The sequence below is a fragment of the Lonchura striata genome, chromosome 8 (assembly GCF_046129695.1).
Source record: "Lonchura striata isolate bLonStr1 chromosome 8, bLonStr1.mat, whole genome shotgun sequence".
Classification (NCBI taxonomy): Eukaryota; Metazoa; Chordata; class Aves; order Passeriformes; family Estrildidae; genus Lonchura; species Lonchura striata.
The window spans coordinates 2,930,333-2,953,332 of NC_134610.1; positions in this window are offsets into that span (position 1 = coordinate 2,930,333).

Here is a 23,000-nt window from a genome sequence, read left to right on the forward strand (position 1 = left end):
CAGCTGAAGGTTGGGCTTGATGGTCCTGAAGGTCTTTTCCAACCTTCGTTAATCCATGATTCCACCTCAGCACAGCCACCAGAAGGATGCCTGACCACCCTCCAGCCCCCCAAACCAGGCACACCAGAAATAATTGACGATTTCCTCCCCACAAAGGTGATCCCTCTCATTTAGGGTCCCTGACTATATCTGACTGAGATTTTAGAAGTCGGGTGCAAACTTGGAGATGAAAAGTGCTGTTTGAATGAGCTTCAGACTAAACAAATTAGATGTGTAAAACACACCTGGCTCTTATCTCCTTCACAGCTAAATCCTGGGCTATGAGAACTAAATAAAGCCTACAAGCCATTTCCTGGCCACTATGGGAGATTTCCCCTAAAGTTTATTTTTTAAGCCTCGGTGTCTGTTTCTTAATTACTTAAAGGTCTGTGGATTCGTTCTGTTGTATGAAATTTGATATAAATTGTTTACCAGACTTAAGGGGGCGAGGAGATTATGCACTTTTTTATTTTTAATATTTCTCTCTCCTATCTGCTGTGACCAGACAGAAATTTCAAGCAACAGTTCTTGGAAAACATATGGAAACCAGTCTGGGAATTCTGTAAGGTAAGAGACTGTCCATGATGCCAGGATGTCTGGCTGCTGCCTCTGCTGAGCAGCTCTGCATCCTTCATATTTTGAAATTATTCTATTGCAACCATTTCCCATTCAGTTTCATTTGGCAATATATCCTTGTTTCTAAAGGTGTCTACACTTATTTGACTACAGAAAATATTTACTTTTCTAAAGGGCAGCTTAACCTTTGTTTAAATTTGAGGTGAGCAAAAGGGCACTGCAATTATCTGCTGTATTATTTGTGTCACATCTGAGTTACTATGAAGGTTCAACATGCATTGGCCTTTATTAGGGAACTGCTTAACAATATAACCACAGGTTTTGCATCCAGCAAATATATTTTATTGAACCAAAGGCTTGTCCAGGAAACTTGGACTCTTGAGAGCATTCAAGTGGCAGAAAGCTGTCCCAGGGCATGGGATAGAGATGGGTGGTTTGTTATGGCAGCTGTAGCCATTTTATTTTAAATATCTTGCAGTCAGGTAAAGGGGAAATCGGACTTCAGTATTTCCTGATAGAGAGCTTCAGAATGAAAAAATTCCAGTAGTGATGGAGGCTTTACAGCTAAGGTGGATTCGTGGGTAGGTCTCACTGCTTTCCCATAATATTTCCAAAATAGAAGTTCCCCACTGAGAGGTAAGGAAGAAGAAATATTCAATGTGGTTGTAAGTTATAACTAGAAGTTACACAGGATGTTTCAGTCACGCTTCCAGGTGGGAACAGTTATTTGTGCTGCAGAAAGGCAGTTCAGGGCTGCAGGAGGGGGCTCCACCCTTGTGGGCAGCAGGGATGGCTGTGGGGCTCCTCCTCACTCAGGGCAAAGGGAATTTGCCAGAGGCAAAGATGAGATTTGATTTTGTTGCTATTGGTTTATTGATGTTTCATAGAATCATCACAGAATCCCAGAATGGTTTGAGTCAGAAGGGACCTTCAAGCCCATCCAGTCCCTGGGCTTTTTAAGAGATGCTACATTTTGTAAATAAAGCTGTTGCCTCTACCTCGATGGGAAGTTTTGATCCAGTGGATAATGAAATGTTAATCTCATTTGAGACAAAGACATCAGTGCCTTTGCCACAGAAATTGTCTTTTAAGCAGAGCAAACAAACATTTAAGTACTCTTTGATTTGTGTCTGGTTAAGGACTGAAATTTTCACCTGATAGTGTTGTCCCCAATGAAAAATGAGCATCAAAGATATCTTCAGGAGCCACAACCCCGCTGGGAATTTGTATGGATTCACAAATAGTATAGGGATCAGCATTCAATAATACAAGTTAGCTTGTGATAATGCAAAAAGGAAGTTCTTTAAATGGATGAAAGATGTTGCCAAAGAAAGAATCACATCCTTTTTCCAGGTGGGAAACTTGTTGGTGTCAGTAATTTATCCTACTCTCATTCATGAGGATACAGCTGGGATTATTTCAGAAAAGAAACTGAAATTTGGTCAAGTCAGGCAGGTGACTGCTTGGTTAGCTGGGAATGTCCCTTCTAATCCTGGATTGACAGGTGAGCTGCCTCTCCTAACCAAAATCCATGTCCCCAGCAGGAGCCCAGCTGCTCTGGTAGCAGAGATGCTCTGAAGAGCAAAGTGCACGTAGAGATCCAGCTCTAATTTCAAGTCAAGAAACTTTGTGTGAATCTGTTGCTTGGAAAATATCCCAGGAGCAGCTTATTGTGATGGACTGTGTGTAAATAATCAGCACCTCCCAGGCTTCTTCCAAGACAAAGCACCATGGCCAGGAAGGGTTATTGCTTCATCCCATCACTCAGTTGGTTTTATATCTCCATGGCAAAGCAGCAAATATATATGGATCTGGAGGAGCTTGATCCATGGCATGTTCAGAGCAGGGTTTTTGTATTTGTGTGTATTTATGGTCACTCACTAAAGGAGCGGTGACCTTTTGATAGATTAATATAAAGTACTTCAGATACAGTGGCACAAAGAAAATGACTTTGACAACGAATCCGCTTGTTAGTGCTGGAGTTACTGTGCAAGTATAGGAAATGAGAGGCCTTCAGCTTAAAAATCTGTCCTAAAAATCAGCCTGGCCACCAAAGTATCCACCACTCCCCTGACTAAAGCAGAGTTTACATCGAGCCAGCCCTACCTTCCCAGTACATCGAGTTCCCTTGTCTTTCTCTCCACAAGTTCCTTTCAACAACATCCATTTATAAACATCAAAGAGAAGACAGAGGCGGTGGGGGACAGGCAGGACTGGATTGCACAGACCCCTGAGGGTCAGGTGAGGCGATTGCTCTGTGGAGAGCTGATGTGAGCAAAGGGAAGCGGGGGACAGCTCCGTGACCCCACAGCGGGGCCGGGCTCGCTCGGCCAAGGTGCCCCGCGGGGAGGCTGTGCTGGTGGAGCACCAGGGCTTTGTTGTTCCACTGATGGGCTCAGCTGGAAACCTTGCCACTTCTTCCCCTCTCTGAGGATAAAGCCAGGCCTCTAAAAACACCAAAGGCTTTGAGAACATTTTCGGAAGAGCTGCCTGAGACAGAAGTCTCGGATCGGGAGATGTCTTGTAAAAATCCTGGGGAGTGTTGTTAACCCTCAGAGCGGGCTTGGGGATGTGTCAGTCTTCCAGGGATGCTGTTCCTGCCAGGAAATCATAATTTATTGAGGTCAAGCGGGTTAATGGGCTGGACTATGTGCTACCAATTGGAAGACATAAAATATACTTAGTCCTGTGACAAACCTAAAAGGTTTTCAATGGAGGGAGGCTCACAATGAAACCTGTGATGAGTCATTCTGTTATTTTTCTCTGAGAGCATTTTTTCCTTTGAAATATAAAGGGAAAAGAGAGAAAGCTGATGTTTAAAATAAAAAGAAAAAAAGCAGGGTAGCTGTTATGTTGCAGATGTGCATTTTATAGTTTAATATTTTTTGCGTGAAAAAGCAGTTGGGATTCTAAGCAGACATGATGTAGAGCAATTTAAAATTAATAGAGCACTTCAAATTTTTAGGAGCACTTTAAGTTAGAAGTGATCTTGGTTTTGGGCAGGCTCGGTGTGAAAGATGTAAAATTATGCAAGAGTTCCAGATATAGGAGAACATATTGGCATAAAGGCAAATGCTAATTCAGCAGATTAGGACAAATTAAAATTCACCAAAACAAAAATCCAAACAACAAAATTTCTTTTACTCTGTTCTTTCAGTATAATTACTCAGCTTCCATTGTCCTGTGACTTTAAATATCCAGTGAGAGATGGGATGAAGAATCTCAGAGAAGAATATTGAGAGTGAATATTACTGAAAATGGAGAAATTATGCTCTGAGCAGAATTCTGGGCTGAGTGTCCCTCACAGGGAGATGCAGGTTTTGGATCAGCAGTGGAGGTACCTGTCTGTCTTTCCTAGGTGGAAGAGCAGAGGAGACAAGCTCATTATTGACTCTCTCAGTGGCCACAAGGGCAAGACTGGGCTAATAAATTCTCTTTTAAAGTAAGTGAATGCAGCTACTGCCTCATGCCCTCCCCTCAGCTTCACACTACCTTTTCTGGATGCTCCACCAATTCCCACATTTTCTTGCTCAGCACAGATATTTTTTGTACTGCGTCAAGTTAAACTGAGCATTTGGTTTACTGTTTGCTTTGTGGGCGTGGGGTTTTGTTTGTTCATTTTGAAATTATTTTTGCACTGTCAGCAGCAGCATCCATACAGTTGGAAATAAATTGAATAAGTGGAGATCTGAACGTTAAAAAATGTGGAGAGGTGAAGGTTAGGGGGCATGGGGTAGAGGTGGATTTGGCAGAGCTGTGTTAACAGTTGGATTTGATGATCTTAGAGGTTTTTTCCAAACTTAATGATTCAGTGATTCCATGATTCCATACAGAACTGCTCAGTTTGCCTGGGTGTGCTGTGGTTTGTTTAAACCTCCCTGGTTTAAACCAGTTTAACCAGGTTTTATTTAAACCACAGGAGCAGCCTGTGTTGTGGCAGGGGGGAGAAAGAGAAATCTATGGAGCTGGAGGATGCCTGATGGGGAGCAGGGCAGGGGATACCCCAGGGACTAAAAGAGGTTCTCCCCAGGTTGATGAGGGTTCTAAAACCAGTTTAAAGTGCATCCATAGAGAATTTGGTAAAACTAGGCCTGAATTGCCATTTGAATTAATCCCATCATCACCTCATCTGTCCAGATGAGTTGTTTCAGTACCAATATGCATCATGGTCCTGCCAAAACACAGGAGCATCCCTAACCTGTCACATGTTTGGGGCTGGAGCTGTGGATCAGATGTAAAAGGCACAGAGAGAATCCTTCAAGTGCTGGTTGGGAGAGAGAAACACTGACCCTGCTCAGCCTGGTGAAAGAAATAAGGGCAAGATGGGAAATCTCAGCTCTTTTTCCATGGGAAAACATCTAAAGTGCCCTCAGTTTTGCAAAAAGTGGGTTCTCTGTTTAACAGGGCCATTTTTTCCACTAATCTTTTCTTTACTAAGTAACAAACCTAAAAGCATGACCCTAACTTATGGTGAATAGATACCAAACAAATTATATTATTTATATCCATACCTATAAAGTCTTTAATGGGCTTGAAGCATTTCTCTACCAACTGGAGCACACAATAAATACCTGGATATACAGATTTTAGACACTTTAAGCTTTTTATTACATCAGAGAGATCAAGTGACTTTGACTGCTGCATCCCAAATAAGTTTATTCCTTCAGGATTCCTGTGAGTGATTTAGTGTGCAACCAGATATTTCGCCACTCCCAAGAAATTAAAGATAATGTATTACATGTCTCTTCCATGCCTGGTTCGTTATCCTTTTGTATTGATTTGCATTCTTTGCCATTTTGGCATGCACTTTTTTATATTATCAAATGATGTGTTTTTGTGATAACAATGGATGTTTGTATCCCATTGGATAGGGCTTGTTGTAAACATGATAATGAAAAATGTGATCCCTCCCCCCAAGTTCTGGTCCCTCTATATTTATTAGAGTTGCATACATTAAATGTAGAATTTTCTAGTGTCCATCTGTACATACAGACGCTCATGGCTACATTAGAGATAAAAGTCCTCTGTATTTTAATAGTTGTGCCAGCCAGCAATGTTTTATACAAATAACAGAAAACATGTCACATTTAATAGAGGATATATCTATTTCTTTTAATCTATCCCCTATATTTTCATATATGTGGTATGATTTTATGAGCTAAACTCTAGTGGATAATTTGGAAAAAATCTATATGAAATGGCAAAGAGATTTTCCCGAAGTGTTTTGTTTTATATATGCAATATAAAGATATCGTTTTGTGTGTGCACACTTTGTTTTTCTAATTTAGAATAAAACTTACAAAAGGATTTTCAAAGCAAATGGTTTCAAATCAGACACTTGGGTTTATAGCTAAAGCAAAGGAAGACAGCAGAGATTTTCTGCTTCTGCAGAACTGGGAAGCGTTTTATTATCCAAAGTCACACAAAATTATATTCTCCATTACAGACCTTGAAATGCCTGACTTTTTCACTTTTCCTACACTCCAAAATGAATTGGTAAAAGTTTTGTGGAAAACCTTAAAGCAGAATCAAGGCAAACCTTAAACCAAGGTCAACCTTCACACGCGGCGCAGACAGCGGTCACTAGCTGGGGGTAACAGGAGATCTTAAAGGGGTTTAAAAAATAAATAATTATTGCAGGTGCCCATCACCTTCTGACATAAATCTGCTTATAAAAGACGAGTCATTGAACAGTGGTGCTTTGTAGGACTGGAGTATTCCTCCACGAACAGGGGGAAAATAATCCTGCAGCGAGGAGGGGCCTCTCCTCTTTGCGCGATAACGCTCGCGCCGGGCTGGGCCCGGCCTAAGGAGTCAGGATTAACTTCCAGCAGCAAAGGCTGATTTACAGAAACCACACGAGGAGTTCCTGAGCACAGCCCAGATAACAAAAATATTATCGCTGCTGTTTACAGTGAAGGCGGTCAGTTTATTTCTCCGAGTGCTTCATTATGTATAAGAGATGCCAGCGATAGGCCCGCAGTCAAAATAAACAGGCAGAAAGTGTTCCACATACACACTTTGGAGAGAACGGTTACTTTGCTATTTATTTAATAATTGACCATAAATGGAGTCAAAGTGCAAAGGGAAAAAAAAAACCCTAAAAAAAAAAGCAGCGCACTAAGGGCTTTTTGAAAGATTGATAAATAATGTGGAATCTCAATTAGGCTTTAGAAGGAATGCAGATATTAAAAATTTGGTCAAGAATCTAATTAGCTGGAGGTAATTAAACAGTCTCACACGGGGTCATTAATCTTTTCCACAGACCTTTGATGTTTTGCACACTGTCTTCTAGTCATTAATAAAATTCATAACACTCCTCTTTGTGGTGTTTTATCATCGTGTTTTTCTCTGTAAGAGCATAGAGCAAGTGTCATTGTATCACAAGGGCCTTACTTTAGTTAATTTCTTTTTTTCTGCTTGTTAGACTTAACTCTTTCTTGGACCAAGCACTGCCAATTCATGCCAGAAGTTTTAAGATAGGTTTTAAATCCTTCTTTTGCCATTCCCCACAGCTTTCAAAATCTGTACACTGAGAATTAAACCATTCTGATGCATCTGGTCAATTAACAAAGTTTTTGTCAAATTTAGCTCATCTGTCCAATGCTTAATTTTGCAACCTGGTTCATTCATTATTCACAGGAATGATAGAAAAAGTATTTTATTTTGCTTTCTTCCTTTACCTCCCGTTTCTCTTGATGGCAAGTCCCTGGGAGACATAACCTGTAGCTTGTGGTTAATTTTAGTGGCGTAACCAAAGAGCTCTTGAGGATGGGGCTATGATAGAAGTGAGGAATAATTATGAAAAAAAAACCTAAGTAAAATGGAAATTTGTTGAACGTGACTGATTTTATGTACAGTCTCAGTACAGTACTTCAATAATGCATTATCCTGACATATTTCAAAGCCAAACTGTGCTCAAGAATAGCTGAATTTAAAAGGCAAGAAAGCTACAAAGGATGCCTTTGGAAGATAGAGCTGATTTCTATTAAAAATATTATATCCATACATTTTTAGCCCGTGTGTGTTGTGTATTTATATCTGTTTGTATTACAAGATTGTGTTATGTGGAGTTGTGTGAGTAGTCAGAAATAGAGGGAGATACAAAGGGTTTGTTAATGAAATGTTTGTGTCTGGATGGAGACATTTCACATTTTAGGCGTATTTATTTCTGAAACAGGCAAATCCATTGTTTCATGTGATTATTTGTGGGGTTTGTATTTTGGTCAGAGCTGTTTCAGGCAGTTGTTTGTGGCAAGGAGTTGAGTCATTAAAGGATGTGGATACTGAGGTAATACTTCAGGCAAGAGAGCAGAAATTGCAATATCTGCTTTAAGATCTGCACCTTCACTTTCTCAATAAAAAGGGGAGAGGAATAAAATGCTCCTTAAATGCTGTTAAAAATGGCAACAACTGCAAATGTTGGTGGGGATAATTTTGGTGTTTTTGTGACGGATTTGCACAGCAGATTTGTACCTAAAAAACAGGTGATCTTACAGGCAGTTTCAAAAAGAATTCCCACTTGATAGCACTTGAGGATTAAGAGGAATTAATGAGAGACAGGAATGAAAATCTCTGGCATTTTACAGTCATCCAGAGCAATCATATTCTGAACTTGTGAGTGTTGTTTTCTTCATTTCTGTCCTCCCCTTGCATATTTGTTTGATAAGTCGCTGTCACTACTTGTAGCTGCTGCTTTCTGCAGGCTCTTCTATTAAGTTCAGATCCAAAATGCAGCAGAGACAACAGACCAGAGGGAGGAAAAAAAAAAAATAGAATGCACAGCTCCAAGGCTTTGGGTAAAAAAATACACTTTCTTTCTCAATTGAATTTTGAATATAAAATGCTATGTGTCATTTTCTCAGAGGAAGGAAGTGATTGCAGTTATTTTATTTCCACATTACTGAGCAAAAATGTTTCCCTCTAAAAATATCAACCCAACAGCAGAATATTTTTCAGAGTGATCCACTTAAAAGTGAGTGGGAGACAGGCAGCAAGGATTGTTCTCTTTTGTGTTTACTTGTAATTTATAAACAAGTTCTGGCAGTCTTTTTTTTCTTTCTGAAAACATGAGGAAGAGCATTTTTATGCTTTTTTATTCATATAAATATAATTTCTTTTTGCTGCTAAGCCTATTTTTATAGCTGGGAAACTGACAGACACCTTTAAACGATGAAATAAAAAATGAGCAGTTGATAAGAGAAAGTCCTGCTAAAACTGCCTTTTCTTTTCTTTCCTTTTTTTTTTTTCCCCCTAATGCTCATGCATTTTCAGTGACTAATTAACTTTTCAAAAGGACTTCATCTTTAGTGATTTGACCTCACTTTCTTTTACAGTGTGAGCCACCCAGTAACCTCAGGAGTTCCACCAGGAAAACGAAGGATGGATGATCATGTCCCTGTTAGTTCCAAAGTAAACAAAACCAATAAAATCCCACAACAAGCAAACAAAACCCAGCCGAGTTCTGAGGTTGTTAAATTCTCCTTTTTTACCATGAGAAATACACTAAAGCAACTTAAAGACTCTCTAAAAATAAGGTTATTCCAGTGGTAATTTTAAAGTGAATTGAAGCTGTCACCTTGTGACCTTTTTCCAAGTGATGCTAATGAGATCCATAGGTGATTTTCAACTGCTTAATAATAATGAGATTGATACAGGGAACGCTCAGATTGGCAACAATTTGATAATTGTGTGAGCAGGAAGAACTAGCCCTCCCTGGTGGTTTGAAAACATAGCTGAGATTTGAGGAGCTGCACAGAGCTCTTATTTAATCTGAGCAATTCTATAATGATGTGAAAAGGTAAGTGTTTTTGATTTAGTGATGTCTATATTTCAAGAGACAAGATGTTGGTGATAAAGGAAGAGAGGGGAAAAAAAAGGCAAAAGATGAATGGCTGGTTTCTGGAGACATCTTTTGGCTTAATATCTAACACCATGTCTGTCTGTGTGCATTTTCTCTCTGTTTTCCCACTAGGAAAATAGAATACTAATTAGATTTTGATTACAGGCAGTTTTTAAAGTGTGGAAGACACACACACATTTGTGCTGTTAAATTCTCCTTTAATAGCTGGACACAAGGCTTTGAATTTGATGTGCTATCAGGGCTGATCAGCTGGAAAGAAACCATGTACACGTTACTTATAACTTGTGCTTTTTTCTTTTTCCTGATCAGAATTGCCTGAGAACTTCTTGGTGAAAAATAACGACCCCCATGAAACACTTATTTGGAAAATTGATAATTCTTGGAGTTTTTTGGCACATTCTTGTCTTCAAGGTTAAGAGGTGAGGATAAAATCCTTTGCTGTAGAGATTTCTATTAAAAGTTACTGTGGCTTAAATGGACAAAGAATTGTGAAGATCAGTGCTAAAATACAAAATACAACCTAGAAGTGCCCAGGGATGAAAGAAAGTTCCAGTGACTCTGAATTCATCACCTGAGTGCAGATGTTGCAGTCTTCAATCACCTGGGTCCCACTTTTGTCCTGCTGAGGAACCAGGAGAGAGGAAGAGACCTGGACAAGTCCTCATCACTCCCCTGACCAACGAATGTAATTGAATTTTGTTGGTGTAGAATAAGAAATACAGAAATATACAGAAATATTTATAAATAGATAACATTCCTGAGCACAGATGCAATTTTTTAATATTCTAAATCCATTTTAGATACCACGGTTCCACTTCAAACCGGTTTTGGGGTGAAATAATAAAAAAAAAGCAATCTTAAAAGAAGTGCTGCTGAATTTACATTTATCAGGGTGAAATTTATCAGTTTAGAAAGCAGTCCAAAATACTGAAAGTATTTATTTTATATACATGGACTTCATTAGACATATTTTAAGTTTAGGGAGAAATGTTGAAAAAAAAAGATGATGGAGGAGTTTTTGGTGTAGATGCGATAACTTTATAGAAATGTGATTATTTTATAGCAATAAGCTGTTAGAAAATGTGTAGTGTGGTTGGGAAATATAAGTAGCCAATGGATGAATTAATAGGAGCTTCACGTAACACTGATTTTTAAAGCAATGCATTGTCTAACAACAACTGATCTGAGCCAGATCCCATCTTTAGAAAGAAAGCAGTTCCTTAATAAGGGGAGTTATAAAAACCTCCAGTGAAAAGTTTCCCTGGGAAGTCCATAAATACCAATTAAGGTGTCCATTAGGTCGCATCCAGGATTTCCTTTCACTCCTCTGAGCCCTCCCTGGGCTGAGTTCTGGGCAGTTTTTGGGCATCCCTGCGTGGAAGTTCCTCTCTGAGGAATGAGCAGACAAAAGTGTGAATCTTTGGGGGTTCAGAGCCACCTGCAGCTTCCCAGTTGGCTGTAAGGTCATCCCAAAACCAGCAGGGCAAGGAGGGAACGTGGGGTCTGGTGCCATAATGTAATTTCCTCCTCAGTTTCCTCTTCTGCCAGAAAATGGCTAGTAATGGGCTGTTTGCATAGGGCAGGAGGAGAAGGCAGGCTGGAGATGGGCTTTAATGCTGAATTTCCTGCTAAATGTAGTTATAAAAACTGGACTAAAGAGGGCAGGAGATACTCTATTTAAAAAAGAAATGCAGGCGAGCAGACACTAAAACTCCACGGAGAAACAATAATATATATTTCAGTATATAATAAAGTGATTTATTTTCAATAAAATCTGTAAAACTGCTTTAGTTACTTTGACACCTTGATTAACTGGAGTTTCAAAGATATTTGTGTGTGTGTGAACCTTCTTCATACCAACAGTCCCGAATACTTTATTGCATCTGCTATTGAATATGTATGTTTTAAAAGCATTTGCTACACTGTAGTTTTACTGGATGTCAGGGACAAAATAGATTAATATTAGACCTCAGCCAGAAAGCATTTCTGTGGCAGCAGATGAAATGTAGCACTCTCCACTGCCGACGCTCTCCCTGACTTATTCCTGGGGATGCTTTATCCAGAGCTATGGGCTCGGGGAGAGATTTATTCCCTCTAAAATCGCTGATTACCATTATAAAACGCTAAAAAGTTTGCAGCCGTTGAGGAAATTTCAGAGCTGGCCATGGCAGGAGTAAAAGGATTAGAGGAGGCAGGGTGCATTGTGTGTGCTCAGTTAGAGGGATCTTCCTACGGGCTCTACATCAGGGAGTGGGAAAACTTTATTCCTCGTCCTTGTGATGCCTCAAGGCTGCCCCAGAGCAGAGGCTGGGCAGAGTCACAGAATAAAGCAAGGATTTATTCAAAGGATTTATTAAATTGATCTCCTCCATGGATCCACCTTGGGCAGCACCAGAGCCCAGCCAGGGCTGCACCCAAATGACCCAAAATGGTCCCAAAAAATGGATGATTGGTCACAAAATGATCAGTTCTGCTCCACTGGCACCTTGGAGCTCATTGTCCCATTCCAGCTCCAGCCCAGGCAGTCCCACCCTGCTTGTTTTTCTCTCTCCAGCCCACGCTGTTTGTGCTCCTGGGCTGAGGTTTGGATCATTTGGGTGCCCAGCTGGATCAGGAATTGTTTTGTCTCCCTGCTCAGCAACACTGAATGTGAAGCTCAGAGCTGCACACTAAAGCAGCACAGAGCCTGAAAAATATAAAATATAAAAGCTAAACCTGAGGCATCACCTGCACCCCACAAAGCAGCACAGCACTGATAAAGAGGTTATGCTGCACCTTCCAAAGGTCCCAGAGTTTTTTCTCCAAAGCCTCTCTGAGGGATTTTGGGGGATTTCAATGTACATGACCTCACACCTCACACAAAGGATGTGCAGCACATACTTTCTCTTGCACTGAAGCACAGCAGGGAAAATTTACATCAGGAGGAAATCCTAGCATTGAGAAAGACTTTTTTTCCCTTTCCTTCACACATGTAGGCTCTGTGGGAACCTGTGCTTCCAGAGGGTGGAGGAGCCTGTGGGAAAAGGATTTCTCCTGCCTCCTCCTGCCTGGCATGGGCAGTAACCCAGGTGCAGAAATTATTTCATACAGGGCATCCTTGGGCATGGAAATGGCAGTGCAGGGATGTGGGAGATGCAAGAATCACCATGTCAGGATGTTCTCTTCCTGCTCCTTTGGAACCCTTTTCTTCATACAAACACAAGAGCAGAGAGAACAAACACTCCTGGAATGGTTTGGGTTGGAAAGACCTCAAAGCCCATCCAGTGCCACCCCTGCCATGCCAGGGACACCTCCCACTGTCCCAGGATGCTCCAGCCTGGCCTTGGGCACTTGAGGGATCCAGGGGCAGCCACAGCTGCTCTGGAAATTCCAGCCCAGCCAGGAATTCCCAATCTCCCACCCATCCCTGCCCCCTGGCAGTGGGAGCCATTCCCTGGCTCCTGTCCCTCCATCCTTGTCCCCAGTCCCTCTCCAGCTCTCCTGGAGCCCTTCAGGCCCTGCCAGGGGCTCTGAGCTCTGCCTGGATCCTTCCCTTCTCCAGGGGAACATTCCCGGGGCTCTGAGCTCTGCCTGGATCCTTCCCTTCTCCAGGGGAACATTCCCGGGGCTCTGAGCTCTGCCTGGATCCTTCCCTTCTCCAGGGGAACATTCCCGGGGCTCTGAGCTCTGCCTGGATCCTTCCCTTCTCCAGGGGAACATTCCCGGGGCTCTGAGCTCTGCCTGGATCCTTCCCTTCTCCAGGGGAACATTCCCGGGGCTCTGAGCTCTGCCTGGATCCTTCCCTTCTCCAGGGGAACATTCCCGGGGCTCTGAGCTCTGCCTGGATCCTTCCCTTCTCCAGGCTGACCAGCCCCTGTTATTTTAATTGGATGACTGAGGGGCACTCAGCTGGGTCTAGACCTCACCAAGAGCTGAGTGTCTCCTCATTCCTGTGCTTAAATTCCTGGAATCCTTCCAGGAATTTTCTGGTGCTGGATATGACCAAGTAACACAGCAGCATGAATTTGAATCCTATTATTAAATGCAGATTTTGTTTGATTTATTTTGTCCACTCTGTGTATATTCACTGACTGTATCTTACTGGGGAAAAAAAGTATAAGATGGATTTATTTATTTTATATCTAATTATAAAATGTATAAATAATATCTCTATATAATTTTATATATAAATAATTACTATTAATATGGTAATGAAACACACAATAAGTTTAATAATAAAGACTGTAATTTTTTGGGGGGGGCGGGAGAAGAAGCAGGATTTATTTTAAAATGATTCAAGCCCCAACACCTTCAAGAATGTTGACAATTTGCTGTCTTGTGTATATTGACAAGCTGAGTGGTTTGTTTCTGTTTGAATACAGCAGAAGTTTGTTGCTGTTGTTGGTTAAGTGCTTCCAGTGTGTTCATCTCAGGCAGCATTAACGAGGAATAAACAAGACCTCACTGGAGGTTTAGAGAACCAAGCAGTATTTATGTGTTCAGAGCTCATTTTAAATAAAGACCCTCTTTTGGCCATGTCAGAAGGACAGAAAATCAGGATCACAGGTTTTCCCTGTTGTTTTTTTTAAAACTCCTGAAGCTTTTTAGGTTATTCCAGCACTGAGTGTGTCAGTCCAGGGAATGAACCGAAGAGTAAAAACCACGTTCTTGTACAGAAAGATTAAGAGCTGGTCTGGGGAAGAAAGTCCAAGAGTAAACAAAGGTTGCACGATTCCCTTGGGAAAACACCAAAGTTCCTGCCATGTGTTAAATGTTCCTGCAAACCTCACAATGCTGGTTTAAATTTCATATGCTCTGTGACACTTTTGTTAATGTATCGCCACATAAAGCTGAGAGGGGAGAGACACTAAAAATGTACAGACAACTATGCATAAAAAGAGCATTAATAACTTCCTGGACTTTTTTCTGAGGTTGGTGATAATTTACTCCACAGAATTAAAGCTTTATTTTTTTTTTTAAGTTGAATGGTAAAATGAAAAGTATGCAAAATTATTCCAGTTTGAGATGGAAATATGCTGCCAGAAGGATGGGTGATGTATGTAATGGAAGAAATTGGTCTCTTAGACTAAAGCAGACTCTGGTAAATCATAAAATATGTAAGGACTCTGTGGCAAATCATGGATTTGCTAGAAGGAATATAAATGTGAGGAGCATCTAATGGTGTGATGACTTCTGCTGTTAAAGTTGGGTGTTTCCATGGACAGACGACTCCCAGAGCACAGGATCCCCTGAATTTGGGATCAATACTGCTCAGGGTGTCCACACTCACCTCTGAGGGAGTTTTTCTCTTTTTCCATTGTTTTCTAGCGTCCAGCCCTGGCCCAGCTGGGTGTGGGGGAGTCCCCATCCCTGGAGGGTTTCAAAGCCATGTGGATGTGGCACTTGGGGACACGGGGCAGTGGTGGCCTTGGCAGTGCTGGGGAGAGGTTGGACTGGATGCTAAACCTTAATCCAGGTTCTTGGGCTGTGACCACCACCAGGAAATCACTGGATGATGGACAGGAGGCATTTCTCTCTTTGCTCTGGGGAAATGGCAACCAGGAAGTTTTTTTAAACTTTTACTGCAAAATGCCCTAAAGCTCAAGCTTCTCTTACCAGGCATTGAATAAATTCTTTTAGTCTGTGTTTATATCTGTGACATGTATGTATACACAGAGATATGCACAGAGTCTAACTCTGAACTTTCCTTCATTTGCTTTCTCCAAAGCAAAACTCTGGAGAGTTTGCTTGCCATCATCAGGATTTTCTCAGATTTGGGTTGAGTTCACCACTCTCGTATTTGTAAACTGGAACATAAAGTTACTGTGGAGCCTGTTTGACAAACTCCTTTCGTTAGTATCGTGGCTTATAAAGTTTATTTCCAAGAAATGAAGACATGGCAGCATTTATACCCATAGACTGAAGCCAAGTTTCCTTCTTTTTCTTGGCATATAGAGCTCAGGTTCAGTATCCTCAAGATGCATAAATTATACAGGTTTGACCAGAGAGCTCTAAAGAATTGGCACCCATACCTCCCATTTATGGATGATTTCATTTTACTGTCATATCTTCTCAAAGTTCAATCTCTAAAACAACTTTTAAACTCTCAAGGTGTTAAAATTTGCTTTCTGCTCCTCCAGGAAGACAGAACCTTGCTTGGATGGCAGGAGCAGGCAGTTGGATGAAGTGTCAGCTCTCTGACCCAATTTAGCTTTCCTTTGCACCACTTTCCCATTTGGAAGTGGCCAGTGAAGAATTTTTTAAAATTTAAAGAATATTTTAAAAGAAAAATCCCACTGTTTATCCTCTTTATCCAAAATGCTGTCCCATTTTTTTGTAGCATTAGGCAATGCAGCCCACTTTTGAAATCCATGGTAAAGCACCCATGGCAGCTCCATTTTTGCTGTTTTTCTGGCAGAATTTGAGCTTCTTAAACCTCATATTCTCAGATTTCTTCCTCTGCAGCATTTTTGATGCACAGCAGGTCCCTGATTTCAGGGCTGGCCCGTCCCTTCTTAGTCACCTTGCAAAGAGAGTAGCTTCATTCAGGTGATAATTTAAAATTGTTTTGTAGAGGATTAATTAAATCTATGATTCTCCATTGAGGTGGAATTCCTACTCAGTTTGGAGTATTTTATTTAAATTCTCCCTGCTTGTTCTTTCAAAATTTTATGCTATCAATTCTGTTTCCATGTCTATTGAAGTGCCAGAATCAGCCAAGGGCTGGTTTTATGCAGTAATTTCATATTTGTGCTCCTTGTCTTTCCCAACTGAAACCTCTTACACAAATGAAGTTCCTCACATCATGTTTTGAATTTAGTGACTTTAGTATGTTTTTTTTTACCCTGACCTGCACTACCTGTGGATTCAAAGGCCATTTAAACATGTATATGGTTTTTTCACCCTGTTTCCAGAGTGTTTCAATTCACACCAGCCCATCCTCCAATTTCTGTATTCTTCTAACACATCTCTTTAATTTCTTTTGATTATTTTCAGCATAGTGATGTGTTCATCCATCACTTATGGCCTGCATTACAACTTTTCTGTATTTTTCACCTCTTTTCACCTTTTTGCAGGAGATTTCCAAGATCTCCACACAATCAGGCTTTGTAAATCCATTCCTGAGGAAACCAGAAGTATACAACTGTAGAGTGTGTCTGTGTTTGCACAAAGTTGTTGGGCAATTTTGGCCGCTGAGAAAAAGGATCATAATGCTATTAAATCCCTCCAAATGTAGAGAATGTGGGCACTTGGGTACATGGAACAGACTCAAATTAGTGAGGAAAAAGCTGCAGCCTCAGTTCAGCTGTGACAGAGTGAGGAGTCCAGGGTGGAAAGAGGAGAAACTGCGCTCCACAAATCCTGCTTCTCCTGGAACCTCTTCTGTACCACTCATCCCTTTTATTAAACCAAATCTTACATTAAAAACATGAAGCCTGCAAAGTCAAATACTCTCAGAGTGATGCATTTTCAGAAGATTTTGCATTTTCTGCTTTATGCCACAGGCTGAAATCACACAACTTGGTCATGTCTTCCCTGGGATCTGTGCAAAGAGCAGGAACTCTTCAGCTGAGTTAAAGAAGTTTTGGAAAAGGATCTCAGGGTGGAAAAGGGAAGTTTTGGAGAAGGACACAGGGTGGGATTCTCGGGGTTGCCCTGTGCAGGTCCAGGAGCTGGACACTTGTGATCCCTGTGGGTCCTTTCCAACTCAAGATATTCCATGGTTCTCTGATCCATCACTGTCTTGGTTTGAAAAGCCAGGTGTCTGCAAAGGAAGGCAGAGCCTCCCCTGAAATAGAAAATGTAAACCTTCTCCCTCTGAATTATTATAATTTTGAAATTAAGGGGTTCTCAGGCAAAGATGCAGGAGTAGGAATAACAGTTCTTTATTAGGAAAATTTAAAAAAATATAAATGCAATTGTACAAAAAAGAAAACAAACCAGTGCCAGAGTCAGACAGGCCCTGTCCCCTGTGTGTCAGGGAGGTGGCTCAGCCCCATCCCAGGGGGGCTCAGCCCTCCTGCAGTGCCAGCTGTGCTTCTGCTGGAGCAGGATCCTGCACAAGGGGGGAGTTTTCCTTGGAGCTCCAGGAATGGGGGAGATGGGCCTGGGCTCCTCTGGGAATGCAGGGGGAAGGAAGCTGCTCCTCTGGGAATGCAGGGGGAAGGAAGCTGCTCCTCTGGGAATGCAGGGGGCAAAGGCTGCTGTGCTGTTCCCAGGTCAGATTGGATCCAGGTAGGAATTTTTGACTCCTCCCCTGGGCGGAGCATCTCCCCATGGGATGATGGAATTTTCTCAGCCATGAACAGGAGGTAATTAATAATTAATGGCCCATGAACAGAAGATCATTAATAATTAATGGCCAATGAACAAAAGAGATCTCCTGGAGGGAGGATTGGTTGTGGAAGAGATAAAGAATAAACTGCCCAATGAACAGCAGAGAACTGCCCCACCTCTACAGGTGGTGATAGAACACAAAACCCTCAGCCACATCTTGCATTTCCAACCCAAGGCAGTCACCCACAAGTCTCACTCCAGGGTTGAGTACAGCCTCTCTCATGCTCCTCAAACCTATTTTGCTCTGAAGTTGTCATCCCTAATTTGCTTCATTTGCTGTCTGGGAAATATCTGAGTGCTTTGGGAATGGTGGTTAATTGTCAGGACCCCCTGGTGGGGAGAGTGATTTCTGTGATAACAGATCAGGAGCCGTAGCATGGGGATGTCAGCAGAGAGCAGCTCCCCCAGGGCTCCAGGTGGTACCCAGATCCTGACACCCTGTTTGGAGCACATGTCCCTGCTATCCAGGAAATCAGGGACTCAGAAATAACAGCCTCTTGGAAATAGTTTGGGTTAGGGAACTTCACATTCCACCAGAATCTGCAATAGAGATGATGAATTATCTTTCTTTTCTGATATACTCTCTAGTTTGCGCACTGAGGCTGACAGAAATCAAAGATAAGACATAGAATTATATACAATACAAAAATTTGTGTAGTGTTAGATTATAAAATTACACAGGTAATTATTTCTATTTAGTCTTTTTTTCCCTCTCTCATCTTAATACACAGAGCAAGTGTTTGTTGTGAACTGAATAAGGAGAAGTTTTCAAAGTGACAAACAAATTCTGCATCATTACAAGTATCAGGGTACAAAGTTGAAACTGGCCACAGTTCTTAAAGTCAAAACACTGGATTTTTTAGTTTTGATGTTCTTTTGGTAGCTTGTGGGTGAAAGAAGGTCAGTGATAGGTAGAAGGGGAAAAGAGCAAGGATCTAATTGCTGCAGCCCTTCTCGAGTTCAAAGTTATTGTAATTAAGTGTTAATTTTTCTTAAATTAGAAATTATTAAAAACCTGTGGCTAGGGTTGCAATGTGAGCTGCTCCAAAGAGGAGACTCTGCTTTGGAGCCACTGCAGACTGAGTTGCAATCTGAACAAAGTAAATGGCTTGTAAATACATTGAGTAATTGGGTATTAATGGAAGCTGTTGTGCACACACTGCCCTGGCCCCTCTGGAGCTGCAGAATTGGGCTGTCATTCACAGATCTGATTGCAGGAACCTGGTTTTACAAATCTGTAAGGAGTGGGAAACTCATGGTTCAGAGCCCAGGAGAGAGGCATGTCAAGAATATTTTTTTTCCTAGGCAATCTATTCCATAATAGCTGATTTTCAAGGCTTTGTGTTCTCTCTAGGAAACACCCAGCATTGCCACTGGGCATTGCCAGGGAGGAGGTGCAGCTCTGACCTGCTGGTGCTGCACCTTTGGCATTCTGTGATCTGGTTTTACAAGGCTTCCTCATTATAGAGCAGAAATTGCTAAATAGATTTTAAGTTAAAGCAGACAAATACCTAGACAGCCTACAACATAATAGGGGAAAGATCAAATTCTACCCTTGCTTAAATTCAAGCAGCTCATTAACATTAATAGGGCTGCATGTGTAACTGATAGCAAAATTTGGTTAGTAAACCTTGAAGGACTTCAGCTTAAAAACAGATTTTTATGTACAGGCCAGGGAAAAAAACAGCTGAAACTGATAAAATGCAATTTATACCACCATAACAACAGTGCCTAGGAGTAAGATGTTGGGATATTTCCCCCTTCAAGTGGGTAAAGATTGTTCCCAGACTGAAGCCCTCATTGCAAGCCAAATTTTAACTGCAAGGGAAATGTCTGAACTGGTGAGTTAAGCCTTGCAGACATTTTTTTTTTGATGTTGAAAACATTACCGTGAAGTCATCTGGTGCAAAAACCACTGTGGTGAGCAGGGGCTTTGTTTCTGTGCTGTCTGCAAAACTGGGGAGTTTTTAGGGATCATTTCTGTTGCAGTTTAACTTTTCTCTTAAATATATTTTGGAGTACTGGGGGGGTTTCACTGCAGGAAGGTATCATGACCTTAAGTATTACCTTCATAAATAGGAAAGTCTCAGTTTTAACTCTGCACTCCTAGGAGTGTTTTAGGGAGGCTTATATCAGATACAAGCAAAAATTCTTTCCTGGAAGGGTTGTCAAACATCCCAGGAGGGGTTTAGAAGACATCTAGATGTGACACTTGGGGACAGTGTGAAAACACTGGATTTTTTAGTTTTGATGTTCTTTTGGCAGCCTGTGGTGGCCAAAAGAGCATCAAAACTAAAGAATCCAGTGTTTTAGTGGTGGCCTTGGCAGTGCTGGGGGTTGGATTTGCAGGTCTTAGAGGACTTTTCCAACCCAAGTGATTCTATGTTCATCATGAGAATATCAATGGTTTTCTGCTTTGAAGAAATTTTAGGATTGTCCTTTTGTGCTTCCACTTCAAACACAAATAAACATGTGATTGCCATTTTTACCTCGTGGCAGTTCTGGTCAGAAATATTTCCATTCGTGGCTGGGGGAGTCACCATCTTAAATATCCCAAGTGTGTGCAATCACAGAGGAATCATAATAAAAGTACTGTAATTCCAAAAAGACACTTTTATTCTAGAGCATGAGACCCAAAACCTGTGAAGTTTTGTCTTTCCCAGCTTTGTGCACTCCCAAACACACCTTCACGGCTCTTTCAGCCGGGGTTTTGCTGGCTGGCTGTGCCCAGAAGAAAAAATGATGGTCTGAAGATATAAAAGACATTCATTATTTGCTTTATTCAGTAACAGCCAAAGGGCTGAGCCTGCTCCATGCTGCACTTCCACACTGAAGATTTTTAATTATTGGTACTCTGCTGGCAGTTTGGGTCAGACAAATCCCTCACATTCCCAAATATCAAATCCCTTATGTATAACACCAAATATAATCTGTGGCCCTCAGAAGAGTCTCCCAGAGTCCCTTATTGTCCCCCAGAAATTCAGAGCTTGGCCAGGTCACTGAAAATCAAGTCCAAATCTTGGCAGCACCTTGCAATACCTGCAGCCAGGAATGACACTTATACAAAACTTGGCAAAAACCCAGTACAGGGTGTTATCTGTGCCACCCAATCAGCTGCTTGAAAAAGTCCCAAAATCTCAATTAAAAGAAAGAAAATGGCATGTTTTGGTGTGGTGTTTTTTTTTTTTTTTTTTTTTTTTTTTTTTTTTTTTTTTCCTGTGAGCAATAAAACCAGGTACTTCAGCAAAGCAAGATAACTCAAGATCTGATGAATAAATAATACCCCGTGGTTGAATAATTTAAATGTAGTGGCAGATGCCTGGAACAATCTTTATCCTTGAAACAATAAGATGTGACCATGTGCAGTTGGTGTGCCAGACAGAGAGGGTGGAGGATTAAAACCCTGACTTGGGGAGCTGCCTCCATAATTCCAGAAGATGTTGAGCAATGTCCCATGCAACACTTTGCAGGAAGCAAGAGCATTAAATTCCTGAGGTTTAGGTAGGATAGGTGGCTTTTCCCAGGTGGATGTGCTGAGGATGGAGGAAAATGCTTCGAGGTGAAGCTGATTAAAGTATTTTAACTATGCAGGGAACTTAAATCAGGTAACTTAAATGCAGGTATTTTAATGCAGGTGAGACAAAGTTTTTCCACATTTTTCTCCTTAAAAGAGAATTGAGAAGGTTCACAGGGCAAAGGGGAGTTTGGCCTCTGTGTTTTGTTTAAGAAAACCATGAAAGTTGCTCCTTCTGGTGGTTTTGATAATTGAAAATCCAGGAATTTTTAACCTCTCCTCCCTGGGTCTGTGGTGTCCCCACCACGGGTGGCTCCTCTGCAGGGATGTGTCCTGGTGTCCTTGGTGAGTCTTGTGCTAAGGGGCGGCTTTGGATGGACATGGGGAATTTGGCTTTATGCAGAAAAGAGAGAGAAAGAATGAGGTGCTCTCATAATTTTTTATTATCTGGTTTATTTCTTGAGAACTCTGGTTTATTTCAAAAGTTGTGCTTTGGTTTGTTGGTTTGTTTTTTTTTTTTTTTAATATAAATGGAGGATTTTTTGTAAATGCCCACAAGGCAGATGCTTTTCCCTTGATTTTGCATGCTGGCTCTTCACCTCATCTTCATAAAAAAAAGAGTTTTAAAGTTATCTGAGTAATTCCAGACTGAAGTGCTTCACTCTTGGGAGACACTGTGAGTTAAGAAGCTGTTGTAGTGAAGGAAATTCAAGGTGTATTGTCCTGCAAAGAATTTATTTGTGGAATTAATATGAGAAAATGGGAACACAAGAGCTCCTTGAGCCTGGTATGGTCTGGAGTGAAAACACAGTTTTGATTTTATGAAATCAAGGATTTTGGCAAATGTTGCCTTTGGGCTTTGATTTGAGGTGTTAATAAATGTAATTAAAGAGTAGGGAAGGAGAAATATTTTGTGTTTGGTGAGGACTCTTTGTTGAGCTGCTTATGCTGAAGGAGTTTAAAATGAAAATACATCTTGTGCCACAACGCCAGTGCACACAAATTAAAATTGAGCAAGGTTTGGGGCTTTTTGTCAGTTCACTTTCCCCATGTAGACTGAAATACCTCCAGAGTATTTTTTTACTATTGGCAAATTACCAGGCTTCTAACAGTAGTTAAAATCTTATTATCAGCATGATTAATATTTTATTTATGTTGGTGTGATGACTACTAGGACGTCTGGAACTGTGATAATATTTTTAATACTCTGCAAGTTACAAAAGTGCCTATCTCATCAAAAAGCCCATCACCTGCATGATGGAAAAAATCATAGGGAGCAGGTTAGGGAGTGGAAAACTGCCTTTTTTAAACTCCAGTTTAATCTTAGGTTTTGTTTCCTCCTTGTTTCTCCTTCTTGTGCTACAGAAAAGATCTGGGTTTTGTGACAGGGCTACCAAAATTAATTTGAGCCAGAGAAATGCCACTGTTCATTTATATCTACATAAGCCAAGAGGCACATGAAAAGGTAGTGTAAATCCAGCATATTTCTTCTTTTGCTTTTTTTTTTCTTATATTTCCACAAAACCAAAGAATTTTGGATCAAGGATTGTGTGGAAAAGTAAGATTTAAACTTTAAAGGAACATATATAGAATGTGTGTACAATATTATAGAGTTAGGGAAAAATGATAATAAACTTCAGGGGAGTGTGGAAGTATCCCTGAAAGTGGAATTGCTGGAATTTTAGCAGGTGA